Below are 18,266 nucleotides of genomic sequence, written 5' to 3' on the forward strand. Positions count from 1 at the left end.
TTCAGAGGGTATGATTCTTTGTTGAATGTTGTGTTGTCGGTGCATTTCCACGCTGTTACGGTGTACCTACCTTTTCACCTTCACCTTTTGCACTCACTATTTGCCAGCAGCGGTTTGGTGGCGTCATGATGAAACACCGTGGTGGTTTAAAAAGGAAGATCCATATCCTTCATATGACTCGGTTCTTCTTAATAAGGGAAGCTCATATGACTCGTGTTACCGTCCTCCTTTAAAATTTGCATGAGACATGGCTTAGGTGAGGCCGGGTCACACAGATGGTGTGACCAGTGATGTCAAGGTCACGCTGATTCATGTGATGGGTATTGTGATTTTTGTCGTTGCTGACTATTTTATGTGGTAGAAATGAGGGTATGATAACGTTTTTTTCCTCTTTCACCCAGAATGACTTTGTGGTTTTTTGATGGGCAAAGATGTGCTTACACTGGCTATGTTGTTCTCTTCTCTTGATCCGCAGAACGTGTACTAAACGTCCACAGTGGAGACGTTCCCCCCCCCTTCACATCACTTAACAGTATTTGCCTTGGTGAAACTGAAATTGGTGAGTCTTACTTAGGTTAGCCTTAGCCTTGTAAGTCGATTTGAGGTGTATTTTTTAACCCAAGTGCACCTCTTCTCTTCTCTCTCTCCTTCTCTTGATTCTTTCCCCGTTCTCCCTTTCTCCTTTTCCAACAGGTTGCTTCTCATCCTAAGCCTCCGGCACATGGAAGCATCCCTACATGGAGACACACCCCATCTTCAGACAGTTACTTATAGTTGTCTTTGAATTTGCTTATCTGTTGTATGTATAGCAGATTTTTTGCTTTTGATCCCCTGATGAATTTCAAGTAATTTTGGCTAAATATGTTTTTTGAATGAAACATGTCGGGCATATGAACACCTTAAATCATAAGGTGCTGTACATTTACCAATTTAGTGGTTTTGGTCACCCGAGTAGCGACTGTAAGGGGTAGACAATAAACAGACAGTAGATTATTCACACACCTTTATCAAACCCAGAATAGGGGTTGCTTGAAGGTGCTACCTACCAAAAGCGTTATTCTCCAGCATGGGGTCTGGCATGGATTCACATGCTCATGAATATTCCCCGTCGTCAGGCTGGGAATCCTCGGTAAAGAAAAAACCAGTATCAGTTTCGTTTCTGATCTGTCTTTCGTAGTAATAACCAATCACTGGTCTCTGCGTCATACTGACCACAGCCAATGACTGCCCTCTACCTAAGCACCGCCTCTGGCAGCCATCTTCAGATTTTTACCGCACGTTCATGTGTTGGGATCCTCGTGCTATTGCTCTCGAGCGTTAGTGCTATTTTCGCGCTTTTTTCACAAAAAAACTTCGATTCTTTCGGTCAAAAGAGCCTCAAGCTCCACCGATCCTACATCCGATCAACGGGGACCCGTGTCGGATTCGTCTGCGCCCCTCAAGGGTGAAGATTTCGTCGAGCTACACTTCAGAAGCTTCTCAGGCCCGGTCTCGGAGATGGCCCAGGAGAAGGGAAGCTCGACGCCCGGAAAGCTGTTCAGGGTCTGCCCTGGATGCCAGCTGCAGAACGTCTTTAAGGAGGACGAACACTCTTTCTGCCTTTACTGCCTTCATGAGGACAAGACGCACGTGGAGAAGGACTGTGCGTTTTGCGGCAACATGTCGGAACGGACCATGAAGGACCGCCATCAACGTCTCGCCAACTGGCTGGAGGGTAAGAGCCCGTCTGGCGAGAAGAAGAAGAAATCCGAGCGGTCTTCTAAGACCTTTGAGGGCGCCCCGGCGACGGGGGCCCAACATAAGGCTAAGTACCGCGAGTCCGCTGGCACCGGGAGCGCCGAACGGTCGGGCTCTACGGGCGCCAGGCAGGGCGCACCCTCCCCGGCACCATCAACCACGAGCCAACGCTCTGGGTCGGGTAAGAGGAAGGCCGAGCACCCGGCGAAGCTCCTGGAGAGGCCCCGGTCGAGCTCTAAGACAGAGGAGGAGCGTGGCAGTGCCCCCTCCCTCAAGGATAAGGCGGTGAGCGCACCTAAGGTGGTGAAGGCCTTGATCCATCCGACCAAGCCCTCTATCGAAACGGTCGCGGCGGCCCTGGCTCAGCCTGTGGAGGCTACACCAGTAGTGGCGACCTCGGGGCCCAGAATCTCCCTGCCTCCTCGGAGGGAGTCTTCTTTTGTGCCCATCGATAGGACCCCCGTGAAACCCTCCGTGGGGAAGAAGAAGGGGGGGCAGGGCGTCGTCGTAGATTCGGCCTCAACCTCAGAAGAGGAGCTGATCGAGGTCTTAAGCCACGGCCTAGGCGTGGAAGAAGGCCAGCCCGTCGGAATGGACCCCGACGCAGGTGACGACGACGACATCGTCGAGGATACCGACGGGGCCCCTGCTCGCCCGTCGCATTCCCCTCTGCCAGCGCCGCAAGACAACTCGGCGGCCATTTTGTTGGCCATACAGTCCTTATGCTCCGAGATAAGGACGAGGCTACCGTTACCGACGGAGGAACCTCCCCCGTCGGGGGATCCAGAACCGGGACCTTCTGGTGTTCCCCCTACCAAGAAAAGAAGGATCCATCCACCACCTCCTTTTCAACCGTCGCGCCCCGTCCAGCCCTCCTCCCCGTCCACACGAGGGGATGATACGGGGACTGACACGGCAGCTACGGGTACGGACGACGAGGCATGCGATGCGACGAGGATTTTCCGTCGTCGCCTCCCGCCAGGGCTTCTCCGCCCGACGAGATCGGATCTTTCCACTCCATGATCTCCAGGGCTTCCGAGCTTTTCCAACTCTGCCCTGAGGAGAAGAAAAAGGAAGGCTTCCTTTATCAGCGGCGCGAGGCCAAGAGGAAGACGGTCCTCGCAGTGCCTCTGTTGGACGACATTTGGGATGAGGGCCTTTCCCTCCTCAAGAACCCTTCCACGACGCCAGCTAGAAGAGACCGGTACGAGAAAAAGTACCGGGTCCCGGACACGGCCCCCCTGTGCCTCCGGGCGCAGCCTACCCCGGATTCCGTCGTCTCCGCGGCAGCCAGGAAGAAAGCGGGGGGGGGGTGCGGCCTCCACATCGACTTCCCCGCCGGACGGCGAGGGAAAGAAATTGGATGCTATGGGACGCAGAGTCATCTCGTCGGCAGCGACGACGATTAAAGCGGCCAACGCCTTGGCTATCGTGGCTCGCTACGACAGGGAGCTCTGGTACAAGATAGCTCCCCTGCTGGATTTTCTGCCGGACGACAAGAGGGCGGAGGCCCTGGAGATCCTGCAGGAAGGTGAGGTGGCCTCGGACCACGCCATCACCGTGGCGACGGACATCGCCGACACTGGGTTCCGCCAGCTGGGCAACGGCGTTTGCCTTCGACGTCGTGGATGGCTCAAAGCTACGGACTTCCGGCAGGACGTCCAGACCAGAGTCCTGGACATGCCCTTCGACGGGAACAACCTGTTTGGGAAGACAGTGGACGATTCCCTTCAGGCCATCAAGGCGGATACTGAGACGGCCCGGGCCCTCAGAGTTCTGCAGCAACGTCGGACGCCCTTTCGGAGCAGCGGAGGCAAGGGCGCCTCCAGAGGTTCCGGCGGCGGTTTCGCTTCCTACCGTCAAGCGGCCCGCTCGTCGTCGCAAGAGGCCTACAGAGGACGAGGCAAGTCTAGCGGACCCCGCCGTCGTCGCCCAGGAGGTCAAGGCGGCAAGGCCGCGTCCAAGCAGGATTGAACCGACTGTGGGGTCGGGCCCCCACCGAAGCACCCCGGTGGGAGGCCGGCTGGCGGGCTTCGTCAGCGTGTGGGAGTCCATCTCCACCGACCGTTGGGTGCTGGACGCCCTGGCCCGGGGCCACGCGCTCGAGTTTCAAAGAAGGTGCCCGCGCGTCCCCCCCGTGGCCAGGAAAGAACTTCACGTCCCTCAACTTCTCCTGGAGGTAAAGGCGATGCTCAGGAAGGGCGCCATCGAAATCGTCCCAAAGAGGCTTCGGGGCTCCGGAGTTTACTCGAGATACTTCCTCGTGAAGAAGAAGACGGGAGGATGGCGCCCCATCCTAGACCTCCGACGTCTGAACAAGTTCATCAAGGCGCAGAAGTTCCGGATGGTCACCCTCCAGCACGTCCTGGGTCAGCTGGAGGAAGGGGATTTCCTATCGTCGTTGGATTTGGAGGATGCCTACTTCCACATGCCCATCCTAAAGGGGCACCGAAAATTCCTCAGGTTCGTGGTCCAAGGGCGTCATTACCAGTTCAGAGCCCTTCCCTTCGGACTACGGTCGGCACCCAGGGTATTCACCAAGTGCCTCGCACCGGTGGCGGCGCAGCTGCGCCGCGAGGGGATCCACGTCTACCCCTACCTGGACGACTGGCTCATCCGCGCCAAGACGAGGGAGCTCGCCGTGGTTCACACGGCAAGGACCGTCCAACTCCTCACGGACCTGGGATTCTCCGTGAACTACGCCAAATCCCACCTGGTGCCCGCGCAAGTCGCACTGTTTCTGGGAGCGAGGCTCGACACAGTGTCCTTTCTGGCCTCCCCGTCGGAGGAGAGGACCAGGACCATCTTGGGCAAGGTGCAACGGATGTTGGTGGCCGACGCGGCCAAAGTGAGGTCCATCAAGTCCCTCCTCGGGATGATGTCTTCCTGCATCTACCTCATTCCCATGTGCAGGCTCCGGATGCGCCCGTTGCAAGAATTCCTGGATGCGCGCTGGATCCAGACGACGGGCAGCTTCGAGGAAAGGATCAAGCTCGACGAGAACTTCCGACGAGCGATACGGTGGTGGGGCACCCGCGCGCATCTGACGGCGGGCATGGACTTCCAGACCCCAGCCCACCAGGAGACTGTGACTACGGATGCCTCCCTGGAAGGGTGGGGAGCGCACACCGAAAATCTGCACGCGAAGGGACTCTGGCTTCCGACGGAGAAGTCCCTGCATATCAACGTCTTGGAGCTCCGTGCAGTGTTTTGGGCCCTCAGGTCCTTCCTTCCGTCCCTCAAGGGCAAGGTGGTGAGGATCTTCACCGACAACACCACCACCATGTTTTACATCAGGAAACAGGGCGGAACCAGGTCCCCAGCGCTGTCCAAGGAGGCGCAGGACCTGTGGCATTGGGCCGTCGCCCAAAGGATTTTTCTGGTGCCGTTTCATCTGGCAGGGATAAAAAACACCATCGCCGACTCACTCAGCAGGGAGCTGCGCTCGTGCCACGAGTGGGAACTACGGCAGGATCTGGTGGATCGCCTCTTCCGACGGTGGGGCACACCCCAGATCGACCTGTTCGCGACGGCGACGAACACCAAGTGCCGGAGGTTCGCCAGCAGGTTTCCCCAGACGAGGAGCATGGGCGATGCTTTCTCGTTCCCCTGGGAGGGCCTGTTCCTCTACGCGTTCCCTCCCTTGCCTCTGCTAATCCGGCTAGTCAACCTGCTCAAGAGGTCACGGTGCAGGATGATCCTCGTCGCACCTGCGTGGCCGAGGCAGATATGGTTCCCGGACCTTCTGGACTTGTCAGCGTCCCCGCCGATCAAGCTGCCGGCGGACGCGGATCTACTCTCCAGGGAAGGAGGCGCCATCCTCCACCACGACCCGAAGTCGCTGAACTTGCAGGCCTGGCTCCTGCAGCGCTAGAGTTTGGAGGATACGACATACCGGCCGATTGCAGAGAGGTTCTTGCAAAGGCCAGGGCGTCCTCGACTCTTAAATGCTACGGACACAAATGGAAGAGGTTCTCTGTCTGGTGCCACGCACAGAAGATTAACCCTCTACGGATTACGGCTCCCCAAGTACTGCCGTACCTGCTGACGCTGGCCAAAGCTGGCCTGGCACACGCGTCCATCAAGATTCATCTTGCTGCGATCTCCCGATACACCAGAACCACGGGGCGGACGTCCTTGTGGTCTCATCGCCTGGTGAAAGAGTTCATGAAGGGACTGTTCAGATCGTTCCCGCCGGTGAAGGCTCCGGCCCCGGCGTGGGAGCTCAACGTGGTGCTGACCAAGCTCATGGGACCTCCGTTCGAGCCTCTGCACTCGGCTCCGTTGAAGTTTCTATCGTGGAAAACTGCTTTTCTTGTGGCCATCACCTCCGCACGACGAGTGGGAGAGATCCAGGCCCTTTCCTGCAAGGCCCCGTACTTGACTTTCCACGACACGAGGGTAGTGCTCAGGACGCACCCCTCCTTCATGCCCAAGGTACCGTCGGACTTCCATCTCAACGAACCCTTGGTGTTGCCTGTATTCTTCCCGTCGCCTTCGTCGCCGGCTGAGAGGACTTTGCACTCGCTGGATGTAGCTAGAGCGCTGAAGTTCTACGTGGACCGCACGAAGTGTTTTCGGAAGACGTCACAACTCTTTGTGAACTTTGGACCTGTCAATCAGGGGAAGGCTCTCTCGAAGGCTTCCATTTCCAGATGGCTCTCCGGCTGTATCATGTACTGTCATCGGTTGGCAAACCGACCGCTGCCCGGCCGTCCGAGAGCCCATTCCACCAGAGCGATTGCAGCTACCACGGCGTTCCTTTCTGGTGTGCCCCTGCTGGACATATGCAGGGCTGCTACGTGGAGGTCGACGCACACCTTCACGAAGTTCTACTGCGTCGATCGGGATTCCAGGGAGGAGTCCAGGGTCGGCCAAGCAGTGCTGCGCAACCTGTTCGCCTGAGGTGAGCCTGGTGAGGAGGTAAGATGCTTAATGTTGAGTTTGATGCTATGCTTAATGTTGAGCCTTTGCCACCTCCCGTGGTTGTGCATGTGTGTACTGCTATGTATTCTTTATTCATGAGCATGTGAATCCATGCCAGACCCCATGCTGGAGAAGGAACAAGTTACTTACCTGTAACTGTTGTTCTCCAGCATGGGTCTGGCATGGATTCACATGCGAACCCTCCCGCCTACCCCTCTGCGGCTCTTCACTTGGTCATACTGCCACTTCACGTGCTTCCAAATCTGAAGATGGCTGCCAGAGGCGGTGCTTAGGTAGAGGGCAGTCATTGGCTGTGGTCAGTATGACGCAGAGACCAGTGATTGGTTATTACTACGAAAGACAGATCAGAAACGAAACTGATACTGGTTTTTTCTTTACTGAGGATTCCCAGCCTGACGACGGGGAATATTCATGAGCATGTGAATCCATGCCAGACCCATGCTGGAGAACAACAGTTACAGGTAAGTAACTTGTTCCTTATACACCAGGGTTTATATTTGTGTGTACTGCTTTGTTTAGATTTGTATAGGCAGGAGTTTCCTTTTGGGTGTATAAGTGACACCTTGACTGGTTTGTGAAAAGTTTTTTTTCAGTATTTTATTTAAAACGGATTTAGAACTTTTATTGTGTTTTTTTTAACTCCGGTGCACTAAGTTTTACATTCTTCTTTTAGATATGTTGACTTTTAAGAATATTTAGTGTTATGTTTTTTCTTTAATAAAATGATACTAAATTCGATTCTTAAAACCTTGTATGCGGTCCTTATTTGGTCCTCGGACCGTGTGTGAGAATAGGGATAGAGTCAGGAGAATAAATAGAAGAGAAAGGCGGTCTGCCTTTTGTTGAATATTGTCTATAAAGCTTTGAAGGGAGTTCGGGAGATACATCTATAAATAACTCCATTGGTCTCCCTTAGTTGTTGGTGATGGTGTCACAGTCAAGCTGGTACAGGGTGTGGATCTGCTCAGGGGTTAGCTTGAGGGACCGGACCTAATGCGTGGGATTGGGTGCTGCATGCTGGGCCTGTCTCACCCTCCTTCTCCTCCTGTGTCTCCTCTGTGGTGGGGCCTGGTGGTGTTGGTATTGTTATTGTAGTTGTGGCCTTGCAAGCAGGGCCTCCTGCTTCATGTACTGCTACCACTATTGGTATCATCTTGGTGTGGGAGGGGGTGTGGTGTGTGGGTGTGTGGGTGTGATCCTTTTCTGCTGTGGCAGACTCCATTGCCTACACCTGTGCTGATTGTGTGCACCTGTGGCTCTGGGAACCACTGCTTAGGGTTCTTTACACCTTCTCTGAGATGCCTGTATGTACTCCATGCCGGTGAGGTACTTTACGGCCTTGAGGAGGCTGTTATTTACATGTGCGCGTTACTTGTGATCAGCTCCAGTTTACGCCATGCCGCTAATATCGGCATGGTGTGTTGCGCGCGCGACCCAAGACCACTATTTACTGCATCGTACCTAACGGTACCGTAAATAGCGGTCTGGCTGGTCAGAATAGCTCGTAGCGGTAAGTGATGACGGTATTCCTTTACCGGCATCGTTTTTCCCTTACCTCCAACCTCGGAATGACCCCCTGGGATGAGGAAGAGTCCCAAGTTTTGTCTGTTGGCTCTGATGCTGAAGCCAAGCTTGGATTCAAGAAGCAAGAGCTGCTGCTTAAGCAGAATGAGCTTGAGTTCAACCTGGCAAAGCTGAGAGTTGTGCAAGCTGAAAAACAAAGGACACGGATCACCAGTTGGAGCTGGCCAAGATTCAGGCTACCACTGGATCCTTTAAGGGATCTGGACATGGGTCTGGGGCCTCCTCTCATCCACAGCTTCCCAAAGATCTGCTCAGTGTGTATGATGAAAGGATTGACATCATGGACTGGTTAACTGCATTTGAGTATGCTTGTTAAGTACAAGAAGTTGTGGATGCTGACAAGATTGCAAGGTTGCTCAGTCGACTCCCCCATTATGGCTGACAGAAAAGACTTTGCAAAATTGAAGCAAACTCTCATCTTAAAGTTTGGGAAGACTCCTGCCCAATACTTGTAGAGATTTAGGGAGTACAAAAAGAAAGAAGGTAACACTTGGGTGTCCTATGTTACTGATTCCTTGAAAAACTTTACTGGCTGAGTTGAAGGCTGTAAGTGTATGATATGTCTTGTCATGCTTGAACATATTTTTGCATCTTGCTCCCCTGAGCTTAAGCAGCACTTGGCTGATTCTTATGAGATAGATCATACGAAGCTAGCAAGTGCAGCAGATTTGTGGCTGTCACACAGTGTCCCATAAGGACAAGACCACTCCTGGTAAGCAGGGGGAGGGGGAAAAGCACAAAAATAAAGAGGGTGGTGGTCTCATAAAACTTCCTCACATAAGAGCCACAAAAGGAATAACAAGGGTAAGTCCCAAGAGAATGTTCATGGTAGAGGGAGTCTTCCTCTGAGAAAGAGTTCTGGTTACAGTAAGCTTCCCTATGTCCCTAGACCCAGTGGATCTTGTGTGGCTTGTGGAGCAAGTGACCATGTGAAGGGGAACCTCAGATGTAAGGTCCAAACCTTGGGGGTCCACTCCATGAGTCTGGCCTTCCCCTCCTATGAGGGAGAACAAATCACAGGGGCCTCCTTCTCCTCAGATTCTTTCCCCTGTGGGATAGAATCGGAGTTAGTCTTCGTTTCCCTGGGTTCCTGGGAGCCTATAGTCTCAGCTGCTTATGCTAGCATTCCAGATAACACCAAGCACTACTTTAAGGACAGTGTGCTAATCAATGGAGTAGATACTCCTGCCCTTAGGGATAGTGAGGCCTGCAGAACTGTGGTGGATTCCAATTTGGTAAACCAGGAGGAGCTGGTCAGAGATCCCCTGATGCCCACCAAGTTAGCTGATGGTCCCTCTCTCAGGTTTGCAGTAATGCCTGCAAACCTAACTATCAATGGTACAATGGTCAGGATTCCTGTGAGTATACAGAGGCAAGTCCCAGGAAAGGTCCTGCTGGGGAATGATCTCAGAGACTTAGGTCTTGTGAGTGACACAGCAAAGAGACCATGCACAAGGTCACAAACCAGGGCTGCCTTAGTCAAGACCAATGCACAGCCCAAGCCAAAGGGGAAACCCAAGGCTAAAGGAGTCAAGAAAAACAACAAGAGAGGGAAAGAAAATATTCCCCCTAACTCACCTACCACTGTGGTGGAGGTAGTTGGCCAAACACCTGAACCTGATGAGGAAGTGGTGTTGCCTGAAATACTCAACCCACATGACCATCCTGAACTCTAAAATGTGTTGGTTGAAGGTGGTCCTGATAGGGTGGAGTTTAGTAAGGGCCAACGTGAGAGCACCTCTTTGGAAGGCCTAAGGAGACCGGCCTGCTCCCAGCTTGAGGGTGAACCTCCTGGGAAGCATAGGATTTATTGGGAAGGTGGGCTCCTGTACAGTGAGCCCACGGAGTCTACAGAAGGAGACCATAGGAGGTTGGTTGTCCCCGGTCACGTAAGACCCTTCCTCTTATAGTTGGCACATGAAGTCCCCCTTGCTGGTCACCTTGGCATCAAGAGAACCAAGCAAAGATTCGCCATGCACTTCTACTGGCCCAACATAAGGGTTCAGGTAGAAAGCCACTGCAGGAGTTGTGCCACATGCCAGTTATCTGGGAAAGTGGCTCAACAATCCAGGCTCCATTGGTACCACTCCCAGTTGTGGGGATACCATTTGAGAGAGTAGGGATTGACATTGTTGGTCCCCTTCACCCTCAGACATCCTCAGGCAATGGGTTTATCTTGGTGCTGGTGGACCATGCTACCAGATATCCTGAGACCATCCCATTAAAGACAGTAACGGCCAAGTCATTTGCTAAAGCTTTTCTTGGCACATTCACTAGGGTTGGCTTCCCTAAAGATGTTGTGTCTGATAGGGGCAGCAACTTTATGTCCCAAGTATATGCAAGCCATGTGGGCTCACCTCTAAGTTCTCATCAGCTTATCATGCACAAACCAATGGCTTAGTTGAGAGGTTCAATAGAACTCTCAAAAACATTATTGGGGCTCTGGAAGAACCCCAGAGGAGAAAATGGGATCTCCTCCTACCATGCTTACTTTTTGCCTACAGAGATGTACCTCGAGAAGTAGTTGGCTTCAGCCCCTTTGAGCTTCTTTTTGGTCACCCTGTTACGGGACCCTTGGCTATAGTCAAGGAGGGGTGAGAGATGCCTACTCCCCCTATCACTACCAATGTAGTGGACTAAGTGCTGGGACAAAGGAAGAGAATGGTCCTCCTGATGGCTCAGGCAAGTGATAAGTTTAAGGCTGGTCAAGCTTTGGTGAAACATTGGTATAACCAAAAGGCTTCACTTATCAACTTTACCCCAGGCCAACAAGCCCTGATCATGAACCCTATGAGGCCTAGAGCTTTACAGGATAAATGGTCAGGCCCTTACTCAAAGGTGGAGCCACTGGGTGAGGTGAACTATTTAGTGGACCTTGGAAGGGCTGGGAAGGCCCCAAAAGTGTTCCATGTGAATAGACTGTAGGCTTTCATCCCTAGGGTTGAAATTGCTACACTGCTCTTGGCATCAGATATAGAAGAGTAGGAATCAGTATCCCTTCCTGACCTGTTCCAAGGCAGTCCTTCAGACAGCTCAATTGAGGGTGTCAAAGTGGCCCCTCGCCTGACTTCTGTTCAACAAGATGAGGTGAGAACTTTGCTGAGTCAATTATCCCCCTTGTTTTCCCTAGCTCCTGGTTTAACACCTTGGACCCACTTCACTGTGCAAACTGACCATAAGCCCTTAAAGTGGCTCATGAACATGAAGGGAGACAATCCAAAGTTGCTTAGGTGGTCAATAAGCCTGCAAGGGTTTGACATTTACCATTGAGCATAGCCCGGGTGTCCAACATAGCAATGCTGACAGGTTCATAGTCAACTTCGAAGAAAAAAAAAGTCGAAAGTCATAATATCGAGAAAAAAAAGTCGAAAAACAAAGTCGAATTTCTTTTTTAATACGTTTTTTATTCGAAATGCGGGGGGTTCCCCCCAACCCCCCCCTTTTTTTTTTTTTTACTATTTTTTTATATACGAGAGCCAAAAAATAAATATAAATAAAAACATAAATAATTTGACTTTATTTTTTTTTACTTTTTTTTCTCTATATTTTTGTCATTCGACTTTTTTTTCCTCGATTATTTTCGTCTTTTTTTTTTCTAGATATTTTGACTGCACACCATGCTGACGGGTTGTCCAGAATGTTTAGTCGACCTGAACAAGAGGCCCATCCAGGGGTGGATTAGTTCCCCCCGTCCTTGGTCTGGGAGGGGCGAGTGTTAGGAAAGATATCCATTTATGTGCAATTTTCCCTCCAGGTGTTAACTCCCCAACTTTTTCATTTTGTCTGACCATCGTAGCCTGACTTTTACCAGTGGAGCCCAGCCTTCAACTGTACTCTGCTGGGCTTTCACTCATTTCGTTAAGGAGTAACGGACATGCCCTTCAGGCCGTCAGACTTTGTTTCCCTTAGTCTGTCTCTTTGTTGCCATTCTTGGTAACTTTTTATCAGTGCACAATGTACCTTCATGTACAGTGTGCTGGGGTCTCTTTTTTTTTATTTTTAAGGCCCTTGAGCCCCTCGAAGGATTTTTGGTGAATGTACAAGTGTGCCCAGGACAGAACTGGTGGCAGCATTTACTTTTTAAAGCATTTGACTCAATGGCCCAAACTGCGTTTACCACGTTTGGCCTTTGGCATTAGTGCCTAATATGGCCATGCCACAAAGTTCTTTGTTCTGTCCTTTGGCCATTTTGTCCCTTAGCCTTTCCCAGGTTGAGCCGACCCGGGAAATTCCTTATTTGGTCATGCAGCCTGCCACCAAACCAAGACTTTCATGGGATCCTGCATGCCTTGTGTGTGTGTGTGTGCACCTAGGATGTGAGCTGGACCTGTCTAGTTCCAATACACATCCTGGGTGCCAGGATGTCTGGTGTGCTGGGATTACTGGGACCACTGTGGTCCCTGATTGGTCCACGTCTGGAATGGCTGAATTTGATCAGATCTGCCATTGGCTGCCCTTCGGTTTGGCGCAAAGCAAACTTTGGATAAGAGAAGGCACTCTACACCCATTCCAGGTCATTCTTCTGAGTTCTCACCGAACTTAGTGAAGGAGCCAAGTATCCTGAACCAAAGAAACAGATCTATGGAACCGCTGGAGACACGCTGGAAGGTTTGGCACCCTGACCCTGCTGTTCTCCCGTCTCAGAGCCCCTGTTTCTCATCGCTCACAGCAGGCCTGCAAGGGTGCTTCAACCCTTTGGAGTAGTGGGACCTACTACTCTCGGCACCTCCTGCTTAACCTGCAAACGAACCCCTTCGGAAGTGTTCCTGGACCGTCCAGTGAACTGACCAGCTCACGCAAGACCTTTGCTCTGGAATCGCCATTGTCTCAACTCTTACCTTGAGACTATGGGAACCGTAAGCTCTTGGTTGAAGGCACTCTCCCGCCGACTTTCATACACCTAGCATTCGTAGGTCAGGAACTAGGAGAGTCTGCCCGAACCCAAGCCTATGTGGTACCCGTGTCGCCCTGCAGTAGTGACAAGCTTTGTGGGTGCCCTGCTGCTGTGCCCTCCTGTGCCCTAAGACTAACTGCAGTGGAACTGACCCGATCCCTTGCCCAGAAGCGGAGAAATGGCCATTGTCCCACCACGGACTGAAGTCCCGGAACACAGCCCCTGAAAGCTGGAGAGATGCGCAACTGCTGGACTCAAACCTGCGAGTGAACTGGACTAGACTGGCGAAGTATACTACGGACTGCGTCGAGGGTCAGTGAGTACTTGTAACCCTTACTGGTGGCCCCCAGGAGCATCCAGAGACTTTTACGCACGAGTGTCCCCCAAGGGCCACTACCGTAGTTAAGGTAGTCTGAGCTACCACCATATTCACGATTCCTGGAAACCTCTCTGCCCTCTTGTGGGGACCCTCCTCGAATAGTGGAATTCGATACTTCATCGCCTCACCCCCCTTCCTGAGACACTACAGCCCCTTGGAGAAGGCCTGTTTTGTACTTTAATGCATGATAGAGCCTGCCCGCTAAACGTACTTTTGAGCACAAGGCTCCACACTTCGTAGGGATTGAACTGCTTAATAGTTAGGATTGTGGTTACTGAAGAATTGCCTAAAGTATATTTGCACTGTCTGACCCTCTTCTGTTACAGGTTGCGGATCCATACTTGCTTAACATTGCTTTAGGACAACAGTTAATGTATATATGTTAACTAGAATATGGTTGTGTTAGAATCTCATCTTGTGTTTGATTTAAAAGGCCTTTAATAAATGCATATGTATTTTTGATATGTATGATATGTAAACCTGACTGAGCATAATTTGTGGGGTTGTTTACTGTGTGTGCTCATTGTGGGCCTTTCACTCTCAACCCTCTTGAGACCTAGTCTTGACCTCCGCCAATGCTACCTTGATTGGTCTGGCTTGTCCAGAAGGTTACTACTTTACTCACCATGTGCCTCTCAACATGTTGTATGTGCTATTTGCCTGAGGTGGGCACTATGCTCTATCCATGTACCTTTTTATGCCTCAAGCTGTCTTGTAAATGCGCCCAGATACCCCAGGGTGTGGTGCGCACTATAAATAATAAACAAACAAACTCTGTTCCAAGAAACTAGGCTATCCTTCTGAACCTCTACCCATCAGGTCAGAGTTCAGAAATCCATCTTAACAGTGCCCATACCTTATTCCATTTTTTAGGATTCTCTGATGTTCCAACTCCCCCCTCGCCCCCTTTCTACACAAAAACTGGGCAGAGGAAGAGGGGGACTGAGAGTAAAAAGGCTAACACTTGCATATCTCATTAGACATGTCCCGTAATAAAGTCAGGCAGATGACCTTAATCACCTACATCCGATACTCATTAGCTCCCCCCCACACGGACAAAAGGTGGAACATTGAGACACACTCTGAGAAAGGTGAGACATGAGAAGGAGCAGATCTTCTGGGGCGAAGGCAAACCCACTGGAGCAGGACGACCAATCGAGGGACCAGAGCGAGGGGTAGAGAAACCCTGAAGATCCCTGCAAGAGGTTGTTGCCTCCGGGAAACGGTGAGGGATATGCAGAGAAAGCCAAATCCCAGCCAAGAAGAAGCTTTGCATAGTGTTTCAAGGATGCCAGCGACCCTCCCGGTTGAATGGCAGAGCTGGGGAGGTGACGCCCAGTCTGTGGTATCAACCCTGACCCGTGAATCAAAGCTGCAGAGAAAAGAAAGGAATGCACACAATCGGTGAGTTAGCGAAAGACATGAAAGGCCGGTTTGTGTCAAGGAAAGATTGAAGCCGCAACAGTCTATTTTATGATTTGAAGGTTGCACGCATGCTGATGAGACGCAAAAGAAGCAAACCAGTAGTGAACTTTAAAGTTACTGATAACTCTGAAGCCAGTGATACAGAGTAGCGGAGTGGTCCGGCAAAAGGAAATAGCACACTCGAAAGTCTCTGCAAAATGTTTGTCTTAAAAAGCGACAAAGTGAACGAACTCTGAAATGCACAATGGTCAAGATTAATCCTGTTGAAAGGGGAAGTTAAAAGGTGATTGCTTTAAGAGAAAGATTTCTTTGGAATTTCCTGATTGTGTTGTGGAACAACCAAGACCAAGGGACACTGGGGCAAAAACCATAAGGGAGAGATAAAGTGATAGTCAAAGTGGTCCTGCGGAGGTCTATGGAAAAAGCCTTGAACACTCAAAGGTTTTCACCACCAGTGAAAGGTCCGAACCCGACCGAGGGAGACCTTGAATATGAAAGAAGTTAGGGGAAGGGAACCCCTAATGAATCTGAATAAAGCTTGGGTAAGGGAACCCCTGCAAGTGCTATCATTGCGAGGTCCAATCCCGACTGAGGGAGACCTACAGGACGCTGAATCAGGTACTTTTTGTTGAGAGGTCCGAGCTCGACTGAGGGAGACCTATGTGAACTTTTGTTGAACTGTGAAAGAACCTTTGGTGAACTGAAAGTAAGTGACTTTAACGTGGAAGGCCAAGCGGGCCTCGACCCATGTTTTGAACTGCCTTTTTGTGATAGCCAGAGTGTGTCATCCTGTGTACGGGGTCGCCTCTCTCCGTGCTGTCCAACGTGGGGAGGAGAACTGACTCAGCCACCTTGATCCTTTATGTTTATAACACTGACTTTCCTTTGCATACAAATTCCCCTTTACACAATGTTTGCATAAGAGATAGGGCAGGCATTTGTTTTTTTAGTATGGGATACTTTGATTAGACATAGGGCCTCAGGAGCAAGGGCGAGGAGCATCGAGTGAGCAAGGACTGAACTTCTCTCCCTCCAAATTACTCCTGTGTTTTCTACTCTTCAATTTGTGGCACCTGGAGGTGCGTGTGCCTTTAACTCCAGCAGTGGGTTAGCCCAGATAAGGCCGCCTCCCATACCCTTGCAGCGTAAGCCCTCGGGCGAGGAGCATCTGTTTGGCTGTTTGGCGAGTGGCCAGAGATGAGCCAGTATTTCTCTTGTGGTTCCATAGCGGATATAGTGGAGGAACCAGAGAGTCCTTTGGTAAAGGACGTTTTTGAAGTCACTACATCTGCTACCTCAGTGTTGACAGAGCGAAATCCACAAAGGAAGGAAACGCCTGCGCAATTGTCACAGGTATTCGACATACCTGAAATATCAACATCAGTGCAGATGGAAAATGGAGAGACCGGGCAATCTAAATCAGACGATACACACAAACTCACCCGTACCGTTGTGGCTGGCGAAGCTTTCACGGCGGAGGCTGGGGCTGGCTCGCCGAGCTCGCAATGGCCCGGGGGGGTGCAGTGTGGACCTGCGGCCCCATGGTCTGCCGTCTGTGGAAGCTCGGTCATCGTTGCCGGTAGGCTTCCCCGCCGTCGCGCCCGATGACGTTGATGGGCGGGGCGGTGACGCAGCTGCGGGGAGCTCCGATGAGGGGACCGCGGCTCGGCAGCGTCGGCTGGACGTGGAAGAGGCGCGCCACATCAGCCAACTGAGTGGCCCGCCTGCGGTTGTGCTGCCCGCCGCTGCCGGGAGCCCAGGAGGGGACACGGGCTCAGCTGAGCCGTTCGGAGCCGGGGAGCAGGAGAGCGAGGTAAGCGTGAAGGCTTCCACGCATGTGACTTCCAACGTAAGCAACACAATGAGCCTGTCTAATTCACAGCAGCAGGAGAATGAGCACACTATGAGTTCATTAAAAGGCATTTGCAGTGCTGTATGTCCGACGGCCTCACAGTTAGTCAATACAACATTTAAGGAAGCAGCAATGTTGCAAGATGAATATGCGGTAGAGGAAGAAGCGCATTCTACGCCCATTAAAGGCAGAAGAAACTCCTTAGAGGTAGTTTCAACAGTATTACAAAATCTAATTGATCTAAATAAAGAACGTGCTTGCAAACGGACATCCGGGAGTACTCCTGTCTCCAACGAAATGCCAAAAATATCGCAGTAAAGGCAGTGCATGAATATGACTAATGTCAATCAAGACATTTGGGGGTCTGGAAAGTACAAAAGAGTGAGAACCCTAGAGGATGGATCCTCTGATGATTCGTCCCAGTCACTATGTGGAAAGGTGGCTGATTCTCAGAAACGCCAGTCTTCCCACAACAAGTTAAACCACGGTATTACTCTGTGTCGACCAGTTCAAATGCCGCAGAATGTAAACAGTGATGATTTTATGGATGATTCTACGTCCAGAAACTCATCGCTTGTAGAGCGAGATTTCCCGAAAGTTAGAAGAGAACGGTCAGCATTTAGTCATGCTGCACGTGGCGGGACAAGGCAAGGTAGAGACGGCTCACATACCCCTTGTGTACATGTGCCCTCAAATGAGCTATTAATAGCTGTGATCTCTGCGATGGCTATCTCTCTAGTACCCTTCATTAAACTTTACGAGACACTAAATGAAAATGTGAAAGATGTCACAACATTACTGGCCTTAATGAATTCAAAACTCTTACATATAGAAACAATGCACAGCGGCCAAAGCTCAAAACAAGATGATGTAACCCAGAAGCTATTGGCAGGTCTGGCATCAGTCAATGATGGGAAATGAAATGACATGCCTGATAAAAAGCTGCTTGCTGAGGTAGCAAAGGAAGCTCTGTCTTTGTTTCGTAAATTCCACTCTGACTCAAAAGGCGGGGAGTCAATTGGAGTTGGTACGGGGACACAAATGCCAACAAATGAACTTCCAAGGGTTGTACAGCAGCCGATGAAAAGAGTCACGGCCACTGAGATCGGTTCACCTCTAATACAAACAGGACACCTAGTAGACAATGTTGTCCAAATTAATGCCAACACGGAAATTAAGGGTGCCACGCCCGCAGTGGTAATTGATGTTGAGAACTATGCTAACACCGAAGTCTTATGTGGTGAAGTAGTTGGTCATGGCGAGATTTTGAACACCTTCTTTCATATGGCATTTTTACAAGCCAGAAGTTCAACTAATCTGGCATTGCTGGACAGCCAAAGTGCGTCTGACTCAACGCCTCAATTGCCAGCTGTCGGTCAAACTTCTGGTCCAGAAGCGGTAGACGGTGTCAGTGCAAAGTCAGCAAGTTTGTTTCCAATCTTTGGAGG

The 18,266-nt window shown here is 51.1% G+C and overlaps 2 protein-coding genes across 5 annotated transcripts in view; one reads left to right on the forward strand and one right to left on the reverse strand.

Moving 5' to 3' along the window:
• Positions 1–18,266, forward strand: part of LOC138521787 (uncharacterized) — a 114,043-nt gene that overhangs the window by 73,267 nt on the left and 22,510 nt on the right. The window contains exon 2 of the mRNA XM_069634870.1: positions 476–559. The gene's annotated coding sequence lies outside the window, so the exon portion shown is untranslated. The remainder of the gene's footprint in view (positions 1–475; positions 560–18,266) is intronic.
• The window catches only part of LOC138521790 (E3 ubiquitin-protein ligase TRIM39-like), a 132,414-nt gene that overhangs the window by 51,026 nt on the left and 63,122 nt on the right, over positions 1–18,266 (reverse strand). The window lies entirely within an intron of this gene.

Source organism: Ambystoma mexicanum, chromosome 13 (assembly GCF_040938575.1).
Source record: "Ambystoma mexicanum isolate Mex_15411 chromosome 13, UKY_AmexF1_1, whole genome shotgun sequence".
In the NCBI taxonomy this organism is placed as follows: Eukaryota; Metazoa; Chordata; class Amphibia; order Caudata; family Ambystomatidae; genus Ambystoma; species Ambystoma mexicanum.